The 23,527-nt window shown below is 39.8% G+C and overlaps 1 long non-coding RNA gene across 2 annotated transcripts in view; it reads right to left on the bottom strand.

Annotated features, from left to right (window-relative positions):
- LOC111247722 (uncharacterized) overlaps window positions 1–23,178 on the bottom strand; it is a 35,017-nt gene extending 11,839 nt beyond the window's left edge. For both annotated transcript variants that reach the window (XR_015323310.1, XR_015323311.1), the window contains exons 1-4: window positions 20,315–23,178; window positions 5,076–5,315; window positions 4,340–4,567; window positions 3,759–3,890 (exon numbers count right to left, since the gene is read on the bottom strand). This is a non-coding gene — a long non-coding RNA (uncharacterized LOC111247722). The remainder of the gene's footprint in view (window positions 1–3,758; window positions 3,891–4,339; window positions 4,568–5,075; window positions 5,316–20,314) is intronic.
- Window positions 23,179–23,527: the final 349 nt, after the last annotated feature.

Genomic DNA, 23,527 nt, shown 5'->3' with positions numbered 1-23,527 from the left:
TATCCGACTCTCCCAGCTCACTACTGGGCTTTTACGAGCTTCATGCCCGAAACCATCCTAACGGCACTACCACCACTACCGTCACGGCCGCCGCCCTGCCATCTCAATTGCTCAGTGGTAGCTGTCATAGAACAACTGGCTGCCGCGCATTGTATAGCGGTGCGTCACTGACTCTATCCGCCAACGTTCACACAGTGAACAGTGTCCAGATTCTTCGAAAGAAGCTCGCAAGCTGCGTGAGACCACACAGCTAAAGAACAGCACATGCATCTGGGTCTCCCTCCACTTTTGTAGGTCCTCCTCTTCAGCTTGTCTGCGCTGTTCAGCCATCTTCTCCGGAGCATTTCACCAATGCCTGAACTGGTGCCATCATCCCATGTTTCCGCAGATGCAGTGTTTCGGTGGATACAGGCGGCGGGGAATAGTGCTGTGCCAATTTGCAAGATCGAATGCTGCTTCCAAAGAAGCAAGCTGCTGCTGTCACTCTCAGTCTGTCTGAGTGCAAATCAGGTCTAAGAGAACGATTTCATTCAGGCGACGACAGTTCTACACTATCCGATAGTCTTACCGTCCTTTTTGTATCTCTCAGAATATCAGGCTTTGTGGCACCCATTGCCATGTTGATGACTTCACAGCGCAAAAGAATCTACCCCATACCATTATAGCTCTAAGAACGCGTTGTACGAGTTCACCTTCAAAGAAGTCACGTGACTACCGATCCTATAGACATGTCGAACTTGCTTGCCTGCTGCGCTGTGAATGAGGGAATGACAATAAAGGCGAGATGATCTCAGGTGCTTATGTCAATGATCGACTTGGTGTCCAAACCCGCAGGTAGATTCATTGGTTCGAATAGCAATTTTATCTTCAGTGATTTGTTCGATAGCGTTAATGATAAATTCATCTAACCTATCGATTCACGGTTTGAGTTATCTATGGTATCTGCGATAGTGTTATTAGATTGGATCGATCAAGAGCTTTCTGACTAAGATTATGCTCATTGACTCTACTCACGTGCTTGCCGGGTATTAAAGGAAAAAATTATACCAATGTACATATAGATTGCGCCTTACTGATCGTTTCCAGGAAATTTGCGCTATGTGTGTTCAGTGTTCAGCACGACGAAGTACATGATAAGCAAAATGTTCATGTTTGTGAAGCAAAGGCATAATTTGCATCAATAACAGTATTACGGTTTTGCCAATTCACACTAAATCCCAACAAACATGTTAACAAGAGTCTTGTTTTCGTGAGAAAGAAGTACGGCGACATGTCATCACCTGTAGTGACCAATGGCACTGGAGGCCACCTGGAAAAAATTTTGTTTAGCGCTATACGAACAGGAACATCACTACGTTAGCAACTGGGATGATTATTCGATTATTGTTGTGGCAATAAAGACTTCTTTCTTGCCACGAACGTTGCATCGAAGTTGAATAAACCAAATGTTTCGTGCTGAAGAAAAAACCGCCAAGCTTTATTTGTCATAACCTAAAAAGTGTCACTGAAGCATTTGCGAACTATGCGCCGTAAATGCCAAATTGAGATGCTTATTGTCAAAATATGGGATAATGAGTGAGTTTGCTGTCGCCGTATTCTGATAAATATATCTTAGAATTCGGGGTTAGAAAAACTGCCGCATTTTCTCCATAGCAGCACCACATATCAGTGTATTACATCGCCTCTTAATAGCAGCTAAATATGAAAGTGCTGCCTAATCTAGGAGAAGAATTTGAAAACCTTTGAACGCATTTTTTTACTCAAATGACCGTACTACACCTTGATCATGTTAGAAAAATCGGTTAGGCCACACTATATTTCTGTTTGTCATCTATTTATTTCTGTGTGAGCAAGTTGTCAAACTTATTTTTTTTAAGTACAGCACCAAGGGCTTCCCCCCATTAGAAGTTTTGATTGGGGTCTTAGTAAACTTATCTGAGGTGTATGCAACGAATCCTTGAAAGGGCATGGCAACAATACAAGCGGCTATTCACCTTAGTAATAATAATCCACACGTTCTTATTTTTGCAGCTATTAACTTTCAGGAATTATTTTTACAAGCGCCTAGATTTGAACTAATATGGTGCACATTTGTACATTAGTAGTCACAATCGCAACAGACTCAGACAGATGCCCACTGGCAACCCAAGTCAGGTTTGCCCAGGACCAACAAGACCGACAGCCGGTAGCTCTACATAGTTGGCCGAACACTTCAAAGAAACCTACGTAAACCAGATAGCCTATTATCGCCCAAACGTATAACGATCTCTAAAAGCATTTTTCATAGCTGATTCTTAGTTGCCCCTCATACGATAAGCTTTAACAACGTTATGTGGTACTGCTTGAAAGATATGTCATGCTAAAGGGCTCTGACCTACTAGGACCAATCAGAAGAAATTAAAATTGTATCCATCGCCGCTTCCCTTCAGCTCCATGCTACCGTGAACCTACTATTATAATTTAGCGCTTGCACTTGTAGACTTTAAGCAAACCTACGCATTAGACAAGATTTTATTTAAAGCTGTACAATCAATTGAGCGTGATGCTTTTTGTCATTATTCTCTTTAACTTTTCACCGAGTTTGAATGGCCCGTGAGCCAACGTTGTCTGCAGGTAAAACGCTTTTGACCCCAATAGTGAATTTTCTGCACGTAAAGACAGAAACACCTTTATGCTGTTATGTAGCCCCTTGAAAACAGTTCGTACTTGTGAGAAAAGTAGTTGTTGTGGCACGGGTGCTGGAATAGGCAGCGTGCTGGACCTACAGCCACACTGCATTATTATTGGCCGTTACAAATATATCGGCGTTGAGAAGATTTAGTGCTTGAGAAAGTCCGTGTGATATTTGATGGCGTCTACAGATATGCAAAAAGTACGCCTACAGCATAGAAATGCGACCTGTGTTGAATCAAAATATACCTCTCTGTAGTCTAAGACTTTTCAATTGTATCCTCATTACTCTAAGAAAGACTTAGATATTGTTGTACGATGCCTACTTGTTTAGCCGGCATGTTTGCAATTTTCAAACCTTTTTGAACCCAAATATATTTATTTTATCTTATACAGTCTAAACGGCACTAATTATCTATTGTATACATAGACTTACTACTTAAATCATACTGATACAGGTAATGTGCGCGTTTGACATGCCTAGATGTCTACAATATTACTTAAAGTATTATTGTTTCGATTTCATTATTATTGTTTATACCATTACAATATATTGTCCCCACTCTATAAAATACTAAAGTATTTTTCATTTCCATATGGTTCATTCACTGATACTAGACTGTTTCACCTATTGTATTTCATATCTATCTAGAACTACCTGTGATACAAATATGATGAATCGAGTATGCCGGCGTTTACCTAACAAGCATATTTTACTTTTATAAACTTGGTGCGACATTCTGTTGACGTATAGGTGATACGATTCAGCATGTCCTCAGCTCAGTTTATGACCTTATTCTTATATTAAAAGATTAAACAAGCCCCATATAGGTTTTTCTGTTTATGGTTTCAAATTCCTTTTTCGTAAACTATGACACATTTGTAACGCGACATTGTATTAAGCGTCAAGCGACAGGTCGCTTTAAGTACGTCTGTGGCAAACCGGTTGCCGCAAGCTTCGCGCAAATGATTTAAGCCCTAAAATTAAATTTACATTTGTTGCGTATCATATATGATTACATAATATGTATTCGAAAACAACGTGTAAGATCGTTATTAGCTAAGAAGATTGTAGGATAGTATCTTACTTGATTGACTTGAGATATTTTAGAAATATGAATGAATCTAGAGTTCCTGGCTCGCTTTTCTTTGGGTTGGAGCTTGCGTTGAAGTACTGAACTCATGTGGTTGTTTTAAATTGACTCAGAGAGCTCCTGCGCCTGTAAGAGCAAGCTTAAATGTCCGTCAATATTACGTTGATGATTTCAGTCTAATGAAGTATAATTTGTTAGAAAATACCTAAACTATATACCGCTGCGTACCTATCGTTACAATAATATGTGAGTATATTGCCATAGACGCCAACACAATTTTTACGATTTTCTGAGGATTAGAAATCCATAAAGCTTTTTTCAGAGCCAGATGTTCTACTCCAAAAAGCTCTACGTTGTCGACAGGAAATAATACATCTACTAAGTCTTAGTTATATTCCCTCTTTATTTATATTATTTATCATTTACAAACCAAGGTTCCTCAGAAATTTCATTCTTACTCCTATTTCAATATAAAAAAAATGACACCAAATTTTTTGCAAGCCGTTTGTTAAGCGAGACTGAGCCAACACAGTTCTTTTCATTACTCAAAATACGTAACTTTTTTTTCTACTTACATTAAAGCGTCGTAGGGCTGTTTCATTTGCAGTTTTTTCCGATTTAGCGAACCGTTCGCTAGGCGGCGACATCAGCGCCAAGCCACATTCGCGCACTATCACAGCTCCAGAATGAGCTGCTGTTATACGATAAACACTCTGCCTGCTATATTGCACCAGGGCGTGGAACTCCATGTAGAACGCGAGCAAGCCAAGCGAACAATTTCAATGAACAACATCGCACTGTAACTGTACAGTGGATTTTGTGAGAAGTCGTTGAGCTGTGAATTTATTAGGATGCATTCATCTAACTAATATAGAAGAAGTGTAACCTGTGTCAGGTTTCGAGAGTCTATGAGCTATTATGCTGTCGGTTTTAGTGCTCCATATGTCTAGGTTATCTCTGTTTGATTATTGTAATTAGTAACTTGTCTTAGGTCCTCTTTGCTAACTTTTTGGGCATTTGGTACTTTCTTGTGACTCCCATATTCTCTTTATCATCTAAGCTTTCTCGCCAGTTACTATTTACATTCATCTCTACATAGATTGCTCTAAAGTATCTTTAATAATATTACTTACATTTAAAAAAGCGATGAGTTTAAACTGACAACCTAATTGCTAGCAAGCTAGTATGGTTTACAAATCTTAAAAATTCCCGTTGTTCTCTTTTGCTACCGCAAGTTTTACATTAACTTTCGAATACATGAGTACATCTTAGTCAAACTAGTGTCATTCACTTGCTACAATTTTCACTCACCTTTCAAACCACTATGTAAACCGCAAAGAAAAAAAGCTTTGCCCGTGAACACAATCCATTTATCGACCCACTTGGCTTTGTTGGAGTACATCGACCAAAACGAGAGATAATCTGACGAAGTTAGGTCCGGGCTGCCAATTCCTCATTGAAAATCCGTTAGCACTCGCTCCGTCACCCAAGTACTATGCAGTGTAGCTTTGTCCCATCAATCGTCGCTCTTTGCCAGTCCAAGGCATTTTTCTGTAAATTTCGTCGTTTAGAGAGATGATTTAATTTGAACTCATAGTATAACATGCCTTCTCATTTCATCATATGCAGAGGTGCAGCTTTTGATCATGAACATTTGTTTGCGGCGTCGAGATAGAGAGTTCTATTCTGGTTTACGTTCAATTAGTGTCGTCAATGATCAGTTTGTCATCGGTCTGTGACGACTTCGTGTAGAAATTACTTTTTTTTTTCTGTCGCGCAAGTAACAAAAAGTATGTTGTCAAACGGTTTTTTGTCCCTTTTTTGAGTCCATGGCCTCACCTTCCTCTGTCCTGGTTATTCCTCAGTGCATACAGACAATTGACAGCAGTCGCTTTAGCTACGCGGCGAGCTCTCGCGTCGACTACGCCATCTTTCGTTTAGAGAGTGCCTGCAGCTCATTTTCGGTCGTTTTTTTTTGTGATCGTCCAGAACATGGTTTGAGCAAGTTGAAATCTCCAATATTAAAGCGATTCAACCAAGGCTGACAAGTGATACCGCCTACTGTAAATCCACCCTTGACCTCGCAAACAATCCTGCCTGTCTCGATAGCATTTTTTCCAGCTCGAAAATTGCGAAGAAGACAATTTCGAATAGGCATCTTTTCAAGTTACATGATTGGACGCACCAAATCAGCACTTCTAATGGCAACAACTTAAGGGGACAGAACGTACGCCTTATAGTGGAAACAATTTGCCTGTGAAATTCGAGTTGGAGATGATCACTCGATTTGACGCTAGCGCCAATTGTCGTTTCGACGGAAACTTTCTCATCAACCTAATATATATAATGATGACCAATGCTAATAAATAAAAATTTGCACACGATTCTAGAACAAGAGCCCTCGACACTATCCGGTATATTGTTTGCCATCGGTCAGCGGCCTAATCCTATATATATACCATGCTACCATGCTTGGACGCTTATATATGAGAATGATGCTTTGAGGAACAACGCTAAGGCATGGACACTGATGACAACGAAGTGGGCATATATGTGCTGTCTATTCTCCTGATGCTCTTTCCCTCAAAAAAAAAGTTATTGTGCTTTCATTTTAGAACTTTGATCGTTTCAGATCCTTTTAGAATGTGACGCAAGCGTTGCCCCATAGGCATTTTACTGAGTAGCTGCATCCAAATAAACTAGGTACACACTTGTAACACCTTTTTCCTACTATCTGCTGTGTACCAAATTCTGGACGTTTAACAAAGTTCTAAGACGTATGCGAAGAATCATATAGACATAAATACCCAACTCTGTATGCGTGATCATATTTTGTAAGTTGCTTTTGAATTTTTTATAGTGCCTACAGGTTAACTGAGTTTTCACTCTCGGTATCTTTGCTTCCTGTCTTACGATTCCCTCTGAAACATTAACAACTGTGACCTGACTTTAAGCCCAATCAGCCTTTAGTAGGGAGATAATATTGCCGCATTTTCCACGGTAGCCAGAAGCACCACTTCAAGGATACGGTTCTTCGTAAAAAATGGGCACTGATTCATCGTTTCTGTACACTCAAACACATAACCGTACTCAACTCCTTTAAGACCATTAGGCTTTGCCATTTTATTTATTAAGGATCCGTAGCATGACTCCAACATATGGCAAGTGTAATGATGATATATTTACGAATATTTTATTTGCTAATAAGATGAGCCTGCACTTACTGTTCTCACCATTTTCTATATTTTATATATATATATTTTTGCTATAGAGAGTGACGCTATCACTTTTCAAACCACGGTCGAGACACTGGACGTAGGTCACTTTAAAATTTTAGTGCTCACTTAGGGCAGAGATTTCCGCGCAGTATATTAAATAAAAGAAATAGAAGCTTGCACTCGAGCTGCTCCTAGCCATATTTTCTGACATGTTAATGTCCTTTGTGTGTTTCTCATCCGGCTAAATAAGTGGACTCAAGGGGAGCACGTCCGCTTCTAGACTCGCTTATATTTACTAGAACTTTCATATTTCGGCCCGTATCCCCAAGTGAAGGTAAACGTAACATATGTTTTTAATCTGATTATACAAGATACTACTGGATATGTTGATATTTGCCAAGCTTCAAAAAATCTCAGCTGAGGATTCGTATTTAGCGTAGAATCCGACTCCAGAGTAGCAACTGACTACGGCGCAGATATACCATTTTGGGAAGTTTTATCTATCTCTTTATAAATATAGGTATACGGGTTGGTCAAATTTAATTTGAAGTAGATGATTAAATCTCTGATTTTTCCATTAACCTAATACATCAAACTGGGGAGAAAATGCCGTTTGTGAAATTGCTAATTTTCTTGATTGTTGTTCCAATTCAGATTATATTCATAAAGTATTATCTCAGCAGGGTTAACCAGGTATCTTTAATGAGGTCTATAAACGAAGTCAAACCTACTAGCAGGATGCTATTACGGGAAGTTTAACTTCATGTCGCACATCACCGAGGACGTACTTACTATCTTAATTTATCACGACATAACTTACAGTAAAAAAGGTGCTGCGAGAATGTTAATGCGTAAACCCGTAGTCAACTGTTGGGAACAGCTCAGATTGACAAACAAAGCAGATCAGGCCTGTACAACTACGTAGTTCAGACACAAACTATCTAACACTTTTTTTTTATTTGTAGACCGATTAGTTCGCAGCATATCATCTACGAAAAAATAAGGGCGGCGTAGCTTAAGTGACTAATGGGTATCTATTTGAGTGCGTTGCCACAGTAGTCGTAAATCACAGACATGCTGCCATGTAAGTTCAAGTTGCAACGTTAGCGAACATTATTAGCAGATATTCCTTTTCTATAAATTGCATTGATAAATTTGCAATAATTGCTGCCTACCGTATTACTAAAGGTTAGATTTTTGCCGCTAAAACTAGCTAGACTATGTGTGTTTCTTTTTTACTATACGCTGTATTGAAGACAGAATAATGTTTATTACACATAACTTTTTCTTTTTAAATCTTACGTTTTGTTCAACTGGTATTAAGAGAGTTGAAACTGTTTCTTTAACTAATGAAGATATTTAGCTATACTAAAGACAACAACTTCCATATTTCTGAAATTAAGGAATAAAGGAAAAATAAGGGTTCATAGGCAATGAGTATTATTGTTAAGATCCATATTTGCTTGTGTGATTGCGATGCCATTTCGTAGCTTGTTGGAAGAACCCCAGATAATTTTAGCAAGACCTATTCCCATTAACCTTCTAATGGGCAAAGATATTAATCTTATATTTAAAAAAGGCCACTCCAAGCACTTATTCAAATAACAAATATACCCTAAAGTGTTAAAAAAAGACGCAAAAAGGCAACGGTTGGCTACACGCGTCGTTTTTCTGCCCTTCAGTATATTGATAAGAATATTTCATACTTCCAGATAACATTGCCTCGCACAACGCGCGACAGATTCTAAAAGTGGTTTCATTCGAGCGAGGAACCCGGAACCGATTTAGGGATTTTAATACTCGTATTGCTTACACCATGCAGAGACCTTCTGAAACTTTGTTGTGAACCGTAACTGTTGGTTTCCTCGGTAGATTTCTAATATTCTATGGGAATTCTGGAAATTTGGTCATCAATATCTTTGAAACAGACGCGCCTGAGAGCAAAAGCAAGTTTCAATCAGCTGATGGTATAAACATTCGATTATCGCAATTATACTACGTAGCTGAACCCTTATTGCACCGTTTCAGACTGTATCAAATATCTCGATAGGACCTATTTGACATTGAAGCTCGAAGAAGATGTCGTACGCTCAAGTTAAGAGATAATTATGGCAAGGGTTTACACATCATATCAAGGCACTTTGACTGATGCAGTCACTGCCCTTATCAACGATTTTGGCAAGAAACTAGCGAAGAGAAGTAGCGGAACAGAGCTTTTATAGGACGTACCAACAAGAGAATTTAAGGATATTTATATTTCAAAATAAATTCAGCTTTTTTGCTTTAATACCAAACTTTGGTTTCACCATAAATTAGACCTGCGAGAACTTTGTATGGATCAATAATCTGATATATGCTTTTTTTCGGTTTGTTGTCAACATATCTGCGTTCTTTAGCGAAATTTCTAACCATGGTTTGGTATAATAGTGGTTCAATCCCGGTGATACAACGTCTAAGCTGCTGCTTTAGGCCAACATGGTTGTGGGGTTGTTGACATAAGGGTTTGGCTTCAGCAAATTCTAAACAACGAAGTTCAAAGGCATTATATAGTACGGTACAAGAAACCAATTCTCGTCACCCAAACGGAAGACTACACGACAAGTAAGTGTTTCGAGCGATAAGGTCAACGTGTCACGTGACGTGTGGCAAATGGAAACGTTCTGTTAGAAGCAGATGTCTCCGGGATCCACATTCGTTCGCTTTCATTTAAAGCACAAAGAATTAGGTTATAATGCTCCTATACCACTTCCCACTAACTGTTGGTGCATTCCCAGCAACGTCTTCCAAGAAGAATGATTCAATTATATCTGTAACCCAAAATCCGCACCACACAATGACACGCTTGAAATGCATTCTTCTGTCTTATGAAAATTTTCGTTATTCCAGATGCTTTGGCTTACTACTTATAAAGCCATCAACATCAAAATGGATTTTATTACCGAACTTTATTGGATTTTTTTTTATTAGAAAGCCTACCCCTCACTTACTGTTGTTCCCGCTTTAATGTTCAATGGAGCAATTGATAAATTTTCCGTGAGAATATTCTGCATACTGCTTCTTAATGTGTTTTATATCCCGACAGGATACCGAATGTATGTTCTCGGACTCGTGGCCACAGTCTTGCGAACGACTGCAATATTTGTTGTTGATCTGCCCAGAGAAGCGAGCATCGATGGGTTGACAATAATAGTCGATCCAATCATCACGAGTTGTTCAATTTTTCTTTTCACAATTGGCATACTTGAAATATGTCGTCCACCAGAAATTGGACGAAATTGGCAAATTCTAGCAGTCAAGCTGCCACTATTTAAAAAAAACTTTTGAGAATAAGAATGTGTTGGGATAAATAATAATCTATTTTTAATAACGCCCGATTTTCTGGCCCTCATCCAAATACAAAATACAAATTCTCCGCTCTTGTTGGAACAGTTTGTAGTGCTTGTGCCTATTTGCCATTATGCTATAAAGTTACCTGAATACCGTGCAAAATATTTTAAAGAAATAACAGGGCCGGGATTTTGAAGGAACAACATGCAGGGTCCCATTTCTCATATCAAGTATAGAATAAGCAACCCATGCAACTGCTTCTCTGCAGCCTTCGTCTAGCCTACAAAAAGTAGGATGACCACTCATTATAACTTGGCTGAACTTTCTGCTTCCTTTTTAACGGCGTACGTATGAGTCAACCTTCGTTACTTGTTTGTAATACTCCTGAAATGTCCTGCCGACGGAATTAAAAAACCGAGGAACCTAATAAAATGCACTCTGCATCCAGATTTGGACTCTGCATTTGGTCCTGAGTGGGTTTTATACTGCTTATAACGTGTCAACTAAACACACTTCCAGCTCCGGACTTGATGTTAGGTAATTGTTTTTGTAAATATATACGTTTAGCATGTAAACTTGTTGAGTAATAACCAATGACCATTGATTATGTGCCCCCGTGTATGCGATGAGTGCACATACTCAGCATTTAGTTCGCCTTCATGTCTGCTGCTTGCACTTTGGCGTATGTTAGTGCCATTCCGTATTCAGCACTGCTCTTTACGTTCATCGGCCACAGGTTTTTCACACACAATGCGGACAAGCCCTGGTATTAATGCTAACGTTTTAAAACACAGACTGGCTTTCCCCAACAGAATCGTTAAGGATTTTCACAGTACTAGTTTCGTATGCGGCCACTGTTGGAAGTCGCGTGCTTCGCTTCCGCGTTTACGGCTTTTACTGGCAGAAATTCAGTTTTACCTATGGTGGATTTCCAAAACCCAAATAAGGGTGTACCTGTGGTAACTTAGAAAAAGTTGTGACAGTGAGCATACATAATGAGATTTATCTTAGTAACCGCTCGTACATATATAGTAAATAATAAATATAAAAAAACAAAAATATAAGCTTCTACATTTAGTCTACGTTCAATTCGATCCTCCTGACTTGGGGCACGTGTAAATGTTTTTAGTCTGTTAAAGTGGCAAAGTATACTGGTATATAATAAGTGTATATCTTGTATATATGAAAAGCAAGGACAAAGTGACTGTAAAAGCTATTATTACAGGCGGATAAATTACTTGTTATAAGTTACCCAGTTAGAATTATTATTGACGTACAGTTAATCATTGACGCGCACAGCCGCCTTCGTATTTCCGGCCAAAGCTGTATCCTTAAATCCTCAGCGAAAAGATTTCATTTTCAACCAGAAAATAAGCAACTACGGAAATAATCAAGCAATCCTACACAATAAATGAAATAGATTTCCGAAAGGCCATATGTCCATAAGAAGTTCACCAACGATAAGCTAATTAGCATAAGATCGTCTTCTAACAATGATACCCTGATGACATCTTTTATTAGGGTTTTTAAAACTCAGCAGCAGAAAGCGTTATGAACTATGCTACTAAATGCAACAGCTTTAAATGAAACGATATATACCCAGGCTTTGTCAAATAAATGAAAAGTTTTTCAAACACAAGCGACATTATGTGCATTTATTTCTGACTCATACCGAATGCTGAGTTTTCAAACCTTTACTGCGTTGTTTTTTTTCTAGGCAATTAGAGAATATCAACTTCTACGTACAAAATGCGGTTATCCACAGTTTGGTTGCCCATATGAAGTTGCATGTTGCTATTTTGCAGTAAGCGCCTTCATTACTCGGATACACGATTTGGGAGCAAATTATATCATCTTTTTCTTACCTCTATATGTATTGTTTTTCATAGAACCGAAATTGCAGTCACTAGTTTTTAGTGAGAACTATCCTCTTCATTAATTCATAAAACGAGTTAATAAACCGACAGACATTCATGGGTAGATTAAAATTCCACGTCATACATAATGCATAACGGAGACTAACTCAGATTTGAATAATTGCACTACAAGTTACGTTACAGATCTTAGTTATTTGGATCTAATGAAGTTTCACTTTACATTCTAGTTATAATAATTTTACAGGCATATACTTAGTTTATAGATACAGGACGGTACATTACGCTGGTTTCATTGCAGCAGTGGCGATGGCCCTAGAGTTACAATTATAAAAACCTAGGCTCGACCCCCGCCGAAACTCAGAAATTGATCAAATGGTTCAATTTTGCGACTTTAGCTCATTGCAAATTTATGTTTTACGAGCGTTAACATGATTGGATTCCCTCCTTGTCCTATATTAGAAATTGATGGTCATAATACTACAATGATACTACTTTGCGAGCATATTGGTGGTGAAAAGTTTCAAACTCTACAAAGAAATTAAAATTATCGTATCTCATGCTACATGGGCATATAATGTTCTTTTCATTATCTTTTCTGAGTGGACAAATAGGATTCAAAATTTAGGCAAATTCTTTTCTGCTGTTTGTCTGACTATTGAACACCAGATAGCTTGCAAAGTTCGTCAAATTTCGTTTTATTTCTTTATAGTTTGCTTTAATTGTCCGAAATCGGCATCCTCTCAGATAAGTTTATCACTAAAAAACCTAACTTCAACTCATTGAAGACTCTGTATTGCATTGTTATCAAGTAAGTCGAAGTTCTCAAGTCTGAGCAAAATTAAAAAACAAATACAAAGAAGGCTTTAGCATCGGGTTGATGCAACGACTCGATTGGATTGCTAATTCGTGCGCACTAAGCGCACACACGCGATTTATACTAGTAGAGGAAATTTTTTTAAAGTAAAAGTTCAGAAAATTAAAGTTAATTTCCGAGTTTGGCATGATCTGCTTGAAATCTCTCCAGATTTACCTCCCTCGGAAAAGTACATATTGAATTTACAAGTAATTAACCACTATATTAGACTTCATTCCTGTGTTGCACCTTAGAATTCGATATGAGTTAGAAAACAGCTCCTTGTAAAGTCTTGTTATTACATTAGTATGTACTTCAAAGCACTGGTATAATATATAAGGGCTATCGTTATTAGCACAATAGTCACTTTCATTGGAGGAAATGGAAATCAAAAACACCTAAAAAAGGTCCAGTATCAATACCCGTATGATTACTGCATAGGATGTAATTAATTATGCAAAGTTAATGCAATGGCCAACTTTATTTTTTAAAACTCATTTAGTAACTGTTAGTGTGTTTGGTTGGTGCACAAGTACTTCTAGACTAAAAAACCTGCGCAAGGCGGTGAGTATTGGTGGCACTTGAGGCATCGTATCCTTGAGCTGTCAGAACCTCATAGTTCGCTGATTCGCTCTTTGACATTCCTGATCGGATTCGAGTCGGGCGAATTTTGAGACTACGGCAAAGCCCTAATACTACCAGCGGTAAGTACTTCAGAGACATTTTGTCATATGACATGTGACTTACCACGCATGAACACATAGTCCCCATACAAGAAGCATTTCCATAGTAGGGCGGCATGTTCACCTGAATGACCTCACCGGGGGGGGGGGATGAAAGTCACGGCGCATACCATTATTTTGCTGAAATGTTGGACCTGCGAAATTATATACGACTCCTGGTATATTTTGACGAAACATTTATGATCATGGTGAGCACTACTACCCGAAATCTGAAAAACGGATCCCTTTCCAACCTTCAACTATCGAACTTAGCCGATTTTTTGCTTGATTTACGGCAGTTAAAACCGCAAATTTGTATACAATGTCGGGGTATTCTTATTAGTACAGTGATGCCACGCTCTGCCGCTTTCTGCGGTAGTTGGGAATCCATTATGAATTTAATTGAGTATGACCATCTCTCCACGTTACATTGTGTATCGTTTTCGATTTTTGTTTTTTTATTCTTTTTGATTACAGAAGCACCCTATCTTCCACACTCTGAGCTACTTTGTTGATTACATACTTCGATATTCCAACCCAGTTAGCAGTTTCTTTTCGCTATAGCTTTTTTGTATGAGTCTGACTATAAAAGTCCCTTGCTCTTTTGTGGAATATTTTCTTAGCTTTATTACGAGTTCAGGTATAGTCACAAAACCATCAGCATCACTCCAATTCACATTAGAGCTCACAACAATGCATTGTAACTGTAACTCCTTGCCATCGCATAGATGAAAGCAATGACAATTAGCTATACTACATCAGAATTATCTGTCTGTTCTTGAGCGGAAGTAAACGAAATCAGACGGCGGCTGAATTGTGTGTAATGGTTTAACTGTCCATATAAGTTGTAAGAATCGGCCATTGTATCACACATCTCAGCAAGTACCTTTCCTCTCACAGTAGTTGAAGATCCTTCTTGTCTAGCGACAATGCCATCACATTTGCTATCAATCAGAGAGAAATATCATTCACATAAAAACAAGCCGCGTGTAGATTTTAGTTTGTTACGCTATCATCAATAAAATTCGATAATACGTGAAATTTTTGGGTGGCTTCATCTGATTAGCACGTTAATTATAGAAAAGCAAGTACAAGACAAGCCTCTACGTAGAATGTGCAGAACGCATATTTTTGCATTGTTTTTTTAATAGCATAAAAAAACTTCGCCATAATATAGAAACCATTGTCCAGATCGGCTTGTTACGAAGATTACCAAAATGCTCCATTACTATGCATTGCAGTAGATACCTTTGCTAATGATAATATGTTGCTCGATTTCTCTTCCGTATTGTGTGCATTGACATACCCATTTCAGCCACCCTGTGTTCGTTAATGAGATTCCTTTGAACTGAAGCTGTCAGAATAATACCCCAACAAATACCATGGGATAGGACCACTCGTTACTATTCTCATATAAAGCTCAAACGTTGTCGTCTGTTAATTTGATAGACCGAATCCACGGATGACCAAAACATCATTATCGACCTGCTTGAAAGCAATTGACTAAATTAAATGTGATCTGACGCCGATACCACGAGAAATTCGCTGGCGTTGCCATGATATAAGTTACTTGAACGCTTTATAAATATTATCATCAACACGTAATATCATCGAGCTATACACTCTTTGATTTTCACCTCTCACAGTTTATCCTGCATTCGTCTTACCTAAATATCGTTCTTTATTTTTTTAGCATATTCAGTTATTTACTGTATATGAACAAATCCTCTTGTTTCGATTAGGAGTCTAACCGAAGTAAACCCTGCTGACTTATCTGGGACTTCTCCAACAAGCCTATGAAACAGCATAGTAACCACACCAGCAAGTATTAATACTCATAATATTACCTAATTTTCCTTAATTCCTTATTTTCCTAATTATTAATAAACGATAGTCCTTTTGTTGGCTAATGTTGAAATTCTAACGAATGTGAAAGCATGCCTGTAAGTTCTCATCTTTCATAATTAAAAAAAAAACTAGTGACAACATCGGCAAAAACAGAAGCCAAAACTATAGCCAGATAAAACTTAGAAGTTGAAAGTCTCAGATTTAACAATAGAGGAGGAAAACTCTCGGTCATTAACGTAGTCCAGACCACTATTTCTGGGAATTGGCTATAAGCGCCGTCTGATTCAATGTTGCACCTAATTAATATACACATAGATACAATATATAATATATACATAGGAATAATACATATACAGTAGTATTGTGTATATCGTGGCTTACTGCGAAGCTGAATTAAAAATAAAATCCCAATTTTTCTTGTAATCTGGACATGTGCGATTAATTTGTGTTGTGTCAGTCATATTGTTGAAGGCATGGTGATTTGGAAGCTCATATCATAACAACAGCCATCAGTGGAAATACTTGATGTCATAGTTGCTACTTCTTGCAGTCATCGATAGGGAGGGAATAAACTGATTTATACAGCTCATTAAATGACTCAGATAATGAAAATTGGCACTGGGTCAAGCAATTGGGAGAGAAGGTGGTTATAAGGGGAGTCTACGGCGTCATCGGTTCAAATCTTCCGATATGGGCATATGCATACACATGTGTGTCAATAAAGCAGGGTTACAATAATTATAAGAATTATTGCCGGAAATCAACGTTGAATGATAGTTCTAGAACATCTTTCATGATAATATTAGCTAGGAAAGAAAGCTCTTGTGTCTTTATTTTCTTTCCCATTTCCGTTAACTTAATGTTCACTCCTGGTATACCGTTCAAGACCTTTTTTTCTGCTCTATCAGCGTGTTGAAACGATATTATGTTATAGGTGCAATTTCAACTTGAAAGAACTTTTCAGAAACTGATGTTCCCAATAAAAAAAGTGTATTTTCAACACCTTCGGTTTCATGCATTTCGTCGAGCCCAAAACGCAAAGTACCGAAATAGCTCGGGATATTTGCTTTGTATGGGGTAACCAGACTACGGCTAAATAACTAAAATGATTTGCTAAGTTTGAAACCGGAGTTCCAAACCTAGCGGATGCCCTTCATTTTGAACCATTTTTTTTTATGATGACCATCGAAAAGCACTCTTAAAGGACGGCGGCCACAACATAATTCGGGAATCGACTGAGAAGATGGGTTCCAGCCATTCGTCCATCATTAACTATACCAAGTTTCTCGAGGGTACACAGAAACTTGGAGCCTGGATACTCCATGAACTCCCTAAATCCAACAAGGAATTACGACTTAAAGCTGCATCTTAACATTTCGTCCAATATCGGGTGTGTTTTGAATATGATTTATTTCGTAAATCTGTCATTGGTAATGGGAAATGATGTCTGCACTTCAGCATAAGCCAGAAATCGGAATGAGTGGTTCCAGCAGTGAAGCTGAGGCTTAGGGTCCAAACAAATCTGTATCCAAAAAAAGGTGATGCGTTGCGTTTGGTGAGACTGCGAAGGATTTATTGATTGGGAACTGCCTCCCAGGAATCAGACAGTTGATCGAAATACTTTTTTGTCTAATCGCATCGAGTCAACCAAGCTATTTAAGAAAAAAGACCTGACAAACGAGGTCGAGTCGTCGTGTTCTATGACTATGCGAGGCCGCTTACAGCAAACGTTGCTAAATCTGCCCTCCTGAACATTAAACGAACATTAAACACACTTCGTATACTCTAGACATTATGTCGACATATTCTCACTTCTTCTGCTTACTGACCAGTTACCTTCGTGGCTTCACCTTCGACACGGATCAAAAACCCAACACGGAGTCGGAAGACTTTAAAGAAGAAAAATCTTGAAGCGTTATATCAGTCAGGTATGAAGACAGACGAACGGCGTGAACAGCGGATAGAAGATACAAAACATGATGATCACTTACTGTCACAAAAATAAGAAATGTGGTGTTTTCTATTCACTAAAAAGAGCGCGGGGACTTTTTCAGGTAATAATAATACAACTATTCCTGTTGCGGCGTTAGCAGTACATAGATTAGATAACGAATTGAACACTGTATTGAATATAAACGTAGGTCACACGCGTTGAGCAAATCGGCGATTAGTGAAAAATGAGCCACGATATAATAAACCCGATGCTGCTCAACTGCCGTTGCGAACTCTAATTAAAAACATGGAAATTGTTGGCAATTTACACCGTCGTGATGCAAGTAATCTACAGTTTCATTTTCCACAATTGAACTTGTTAATTGCATAAGCACCGCTTCTGTTTGTTGCTTTTACCGACCGCCTGTCGCTGTGGGGTAACCAGTTCAATGCTGCCTTGAAACAGGGAACGACTGACAACGCTACAGTTGAAAGTCAACTTCATCGCCCTGTAGGGGTATTACAAAGAATTGACTAACAATTGTTTGGAATACCTCTAGAGGCCCTCTCTTGCCCGTAAGTGTGCCAAAACTTTATAAAGCGCACTGGTAGTAGCGCATATGACGCTATTATTCCACGCTATGATTTTGGTAGTTGGTAGCACATTATCGGTGTAGGGATCATAACAATCGCAGTCAGTTTTGTTCCCGTGTAATTCTACCAAAACGCGGCCACAGCAATCTAGCAATATTAGATTTCGTCACTTTAGGCCCGTTATCGATAAGCACCCTAAATATACGCACAACACGGCCTTGGTTTAATACCATTTGTTAAATCTTTTCCAATTGCTTGAAAGCTCTTGGAGATCCGTCTTGCTGAATCAGCACGGTGTCTCTAGTAGCTAGCGACACTTGGTTCCCTAACTGGCGCTCGTGAGCCGTGTAAAGCACTAACAAGAATTTTTCCTTTCATTGTTTCTTAAACCTACCTAGTATAGCTTGGCGCCATAACTGAACAAGGCTATCCTGACCTCCACCACCATTGATAGAGTGACCAGATGGCAGCGTTACGGACTCGTCGAGCAAGGAACATGGATGGTTACAAGGTCTTTGGGTTGTTTGCTTTATCTGGTAATAGGATGAGAGGCCGCTGATTTATAGTAACAGCGACCTCATGAAGCGAAGTAGTCAGAGCCATAAGCGAGAGTCTACGCATCTCCCGCAGGCACGTGTTCGCCGTACCAATGAGCTCGCGAAATCCCCTACCACGCGCTTCGTGGGCATTAATATATTAAATGACTTTTAGTTGTCCGAAATGTGGACCTTTTCACTTCGGAACGCCTTCCAAAGGTCCACCAGACATCTTAAGGTTTTGTTGAAAAGAAATGCGGTGTCCGAAACAAATTTAGCTGTAACTTCGTACAACGACGAAGATCTGCGATGGCCGCTATATATGAATTCACCATCAAGTCTTCGATTACTTCGAGAGGTATAGCCAACACTGCGGAACACCTAAACAGAGCCATCTTGACCATTTTGACTCTATCCATGATAGGTACCTCCAACGGCCCGAAATAGTCGATTTCCGATATTTGAAACGACTGGAACGGCATCTGCGTGCGCTTTACTGGAAACAGAGCTTCCCGGCCTTAATATTTGTCATTGAGCTCAAGAACTTATGCAGCTGTGGATCAACAACTTGACTAACGTTTGCACTTATACGATTCAACGTCTATATCCCAACTTGTTAAGTACCGCGTCCATCTTCATACGCCGGCGGCGGTTCAGCAATGTGTAGCTTAGTGAGTGTTTTATCCCACAGCAATATAAAGTGCTATATCTCAGGGCGCTTCATCAGCAAACTGTAATCTACCCCCAACTCGAACCGAGTTAACAAAGGGATCGAAAGCAGCTACCCCCGGTCTCATCGACCCATGGCCACATTTGGGACTCGCGGCCACTACCCCTAAGCAACGTGTTTGCACCTCTACAAGCAGCCACTCTTTTGCTAAACTAATCTACCTGCTGTCAGTGCTCTTATCGTCGACTCTTGTTAGAGGACTTTTGTTTGAACTGCACTACCATCCACTGGGTTTAAACAGCAACGCGAACCAAATGCTCAGCGACGAGAAGTTAGTTCGGGTGGGCCTTTTCCGCACGTCACAAGCAGTTTCGCTTTGGGTAACGAGTTGAACGTTACGGTACCATCCTTGAACGTTGTATAAGCGTCATATGACTGTGATAAAAGTTCGGGGCTTTTCTACTGTAAGCGCGTATCGTTGAGCTTGCTAATTATAACACCTGGTGATGGTAAGTCAAATTCGTTTCACTGGGGGACTGAAACCATGCGCCGGTATCGAATGCTCCAGTATTTTGCGCACCGATCTCTCAGGTTGGCCCAAGATGACCGGTATAGCCCCAAGCTCCAAACAAATTCTTATCTTTCATAATAAATATACCACGAGCGTAACTGCTACCAGATCCTTTTTGGGAATTGTCAATCTCTTGAGTTACTTCAGTGATGACAAATCAGCCTTGGCCGCCACCAGCAACACTCTAGCTGACCGTCGACACCTACAAACTCAAAACAAACGGCAGAAACGTAAGCTTTACTGCTTACAACACAAAAGGCGCCTGACTTGCTTTGCCTGCTCGCCAACCAAAGGTTCCGGCACCTCAGTGCCTTGAACTCCTCTGGTTAACGCTTAGGCAGTTCTGGTGCCAACGTCGTGTCCAACATAATTAAAATGAAATTTGTCCTCTAAAGTACTTACTTCAAGACCATCACGAACGTATGTGCGTCGTAGAGCGTTGCGCATACACCCATAAGTTTCCACATCGTCGAAGATGCACTAACAACGATCCATTACATGTTATGCGGGTGAACAATTAAGACATCTCGTTTTGGTTTGCCATTCTGACCACCATTCCTGCGTTCGGACTAGTACGTCGGTTCTTTCTGAGAATATTCCCATTAGCCGGCAGAGTTTAGAACAAATATTTAGAAACTTCCTTATCGATATCGCAGATTCTTGTAGAATCGCCTCCACCTCTTGTCATTAACCGGACAGCATCCGTTGCTGTATTGGCTCTATCAGAAGATCATCTATGTATAAATCTATACGGATCTTAGGGCCGGCTTTTGGGGTAACTACCTTTATATATTTTAGCATGCTCCCAAATAACTGTGATGACTATCCATCACGCAGAACGAAATGGACGTCATTTGTTAGGCTATCTTCTACGTCAATAAATTCCTTTTTATCAACAAACCATAGAAAGCACATATAATTTTGCTGCTATGGATGCACTTGAATCCCCAGGTGCGCTTTGCTAATATTCCCGGCCTACACAACATCGTACCTCTGAAATTTGGTCAGAGAGAACAGACAAGGAACAACACAGAAAGAAATAACAGACAAGAAAGCAAGCTTATGGAATGCAGTCATTTAGCGATATCTTCCTTTAGCTGCAAAAGATGCATTAAACACGGGTTTTACACAATCCGACACTTTACGTGGCTAATGACTATGACTGATGACTAATATGGCACAAAATCTTTCAGGATTTCATTCAGCAGTACTTTCTCCGCAAAGCCTTTTGTTATTTCTTTTAAATATTCGTGCTTCAGCCCCCCATCGCCTGCCATACGCCTTGCTTTCAGCTGTCAAGATGCTATTGCGATATTAAGCTTCAAGGATGTTACGGATTATTTCAAGTTGAGTTGCACTTGATAGCGTCCGTGATCCAACAGCACGATGCTGACCTTAACCCGGTCAGTCACAGCAATGAAATCATCAACTGCTTGATCGAGGTTGTACGCCCACTGACTCTACAACAAAGAACGGCTCCGAGTCAGAGGCTGTCACTGTGATCACTAAGCCACCATGTCTAGTTCGTTCAGCAGCACCGACCTATGCAGCCAAAGCGCGAACCTACCGTCAGCGTGCTATCCGCCAATTCGCTTCGGCAACCGTCCAACACACGAAGCGAATCCGCTGCGTTCAATAACAGTTTGGCCTCCATCAACTCGCGCGGCCAAATCGAATGAAGCTAGCTAGTACGTAGCTCACTCGATGGCGTAGGGGGAAAGCTCGTGGCTATCGTGTAAATCACTGATGTCAGTACTATGATCTCATGCCCTTACCTTAGACCCAATCGCGGTTAATCGGCGCTGCTTTGACGACTCGTGTCCAAACACACGCGGACAAAGCGATTCGAAACCAAAAAAGTGCAGCTGAAGTGTTAGTGAGAAGGGCAGAAATAAAATTTTTCTGTGAGCCATTATCGAGTAGAAATGTAGTTACACTTCATATGCGAGTACCACGTCGGACCTCAACGAGCCAGTAGGCAGCAATCCCCTATCACGACCACCCACCAGGACAGTTGTAGTGCTTACCGCATGCGTACATAGTATCTTATAAATCCTAGCAGTTTTCGCACGTTACGCTTTCTGCACATTTTTAGAATAGTGACCCTCTCGCAAGCAACGCAGATACAACTTTTTTGGCTAACCGTTCGCCTTCGTTCTTCGGCAGAAGGAGCAGGCGTGCATCTCGACGATGCACGTTTACAAATGCACACTCACCAGCATTCTTAGCCTAGCCACCGCTGCCCGCATAACCATTCTGTACAATAGCACCGGTCTTTGCACTATTCCGACTTAATCCGTTTTGGCTGTAACTGGCCTTGCGACCGCTTACAGCGTCACCTAGTAGGTTTTTGAAAGTCATGTACACCAATAACGATGCTTTCTGCGGGTCCTTGGCTTTCTGCTGGGTGTGACTTTGTCGCTGGGCACCCCTCAAACTAAGTATTAAATTGATCGATGCCGATAAAGAAGTCTCAATATCGAGAGACCGCGTCTTCGTCGAAGCAGCTCTCGTAGTCATAAAAGCACAAACCTTCTTTTTCAAACTAGTCACTGAGACATGCGCTGCTCTCCTTGAGTCCGTCATCGTCGCCATTCTGTTCCAGATAAGCAGTGTTACAACGCAGTTCTCATGCCGTTAAGTCCGGCGCTATTATGTGGCGACCTGCTGATTGAAAACACGAGAATCGCTGCAGCTTGCACCGTTACCAAATGAATGACTTGCAGTTCATATTGCCGCAATTAAATATGCTAATTGCACAGTGACACATCTTTATGCTGACCTCAGCACCGCTTCTCTCTGTTGCTTTTGCTGACCACCTGATGCTGTGGGCCAACTATTTCGATGTTGCCTTAATCGTGGGCGGGGAACGTGTGAGAAAGCTGCGCTCGGAAGCCAAGTCCACCATCCTCTAGGAACACTCTGGGCAACATCTTAACATTTTAACTTGAAGGGGAGAGACTTTCCAACCGCAAGTGCTCCTAGATAGTTCAGAAAATCCTTCCCTTCGATTCGTGATCTTATAGACCGTGCTTCATCAATCGCATATGGGTTATAATATATTTATTCAGCGCTAAGATCACCGGCGTAACATCGAGCGCACAATTCAAAGATGCCTAGCGAATTTTTAGTGGCAAACATTGGTTAGTTTATCATAGGCGTAATGGTGAACATTCCATAGCTGCGACACTAACTCGATGAGTTTGTTACAAACAACTTCAAGTATTTTAATCGTTGTTTTTTCGACAGTTGATCTGTTTTAATTTATTATCGTATATTCTCGCGGTTTTACTGTTATACTTATTATATTGTTTACTATTATTATTATTATATGAAAGCTGTTAAAAACTATCACATGTGCATAAATCTTATATTTAATTAACTTATTAGCTTACCTATATATATATATATATATATATATAGTTAAGCTTAACTGTTGACCCTAATTCCTGAAATGCAGTTTCCTATGTCATTCAACTTATTTTGAAAACTGACGTAAAAAGCTAAAAGAGTAGAAACAAAACGCAGATTTCTGCAATGTGGATTGCTAATTGATAATATTTTTATGCAAGAATTTCGACTTTATGGATAGTATTCCGAGCCTTTGAGAACAAG

The sequence above is a fragment of the Varroa destructor genome, unplaced genomic scaffold (genome assembly GCF_002443255.2).
Source record: "Varroa destructor unplaced genomic scaffold, Vdes_3.0 BEIS01000003.1, whole genome shotgun sequence".
Taxonomy (NCBI): domain Eukaryota; kingdom Metazoa; phylum Arthropoda; class Arachnida; order Mesostigmata; family Varroidae; genus Varroa; species Varroa destructor.
Note: the sequence above shows the minus strand (reverse complement) of the source record. Positions and strands in the feature narration are given on the sequence as shown.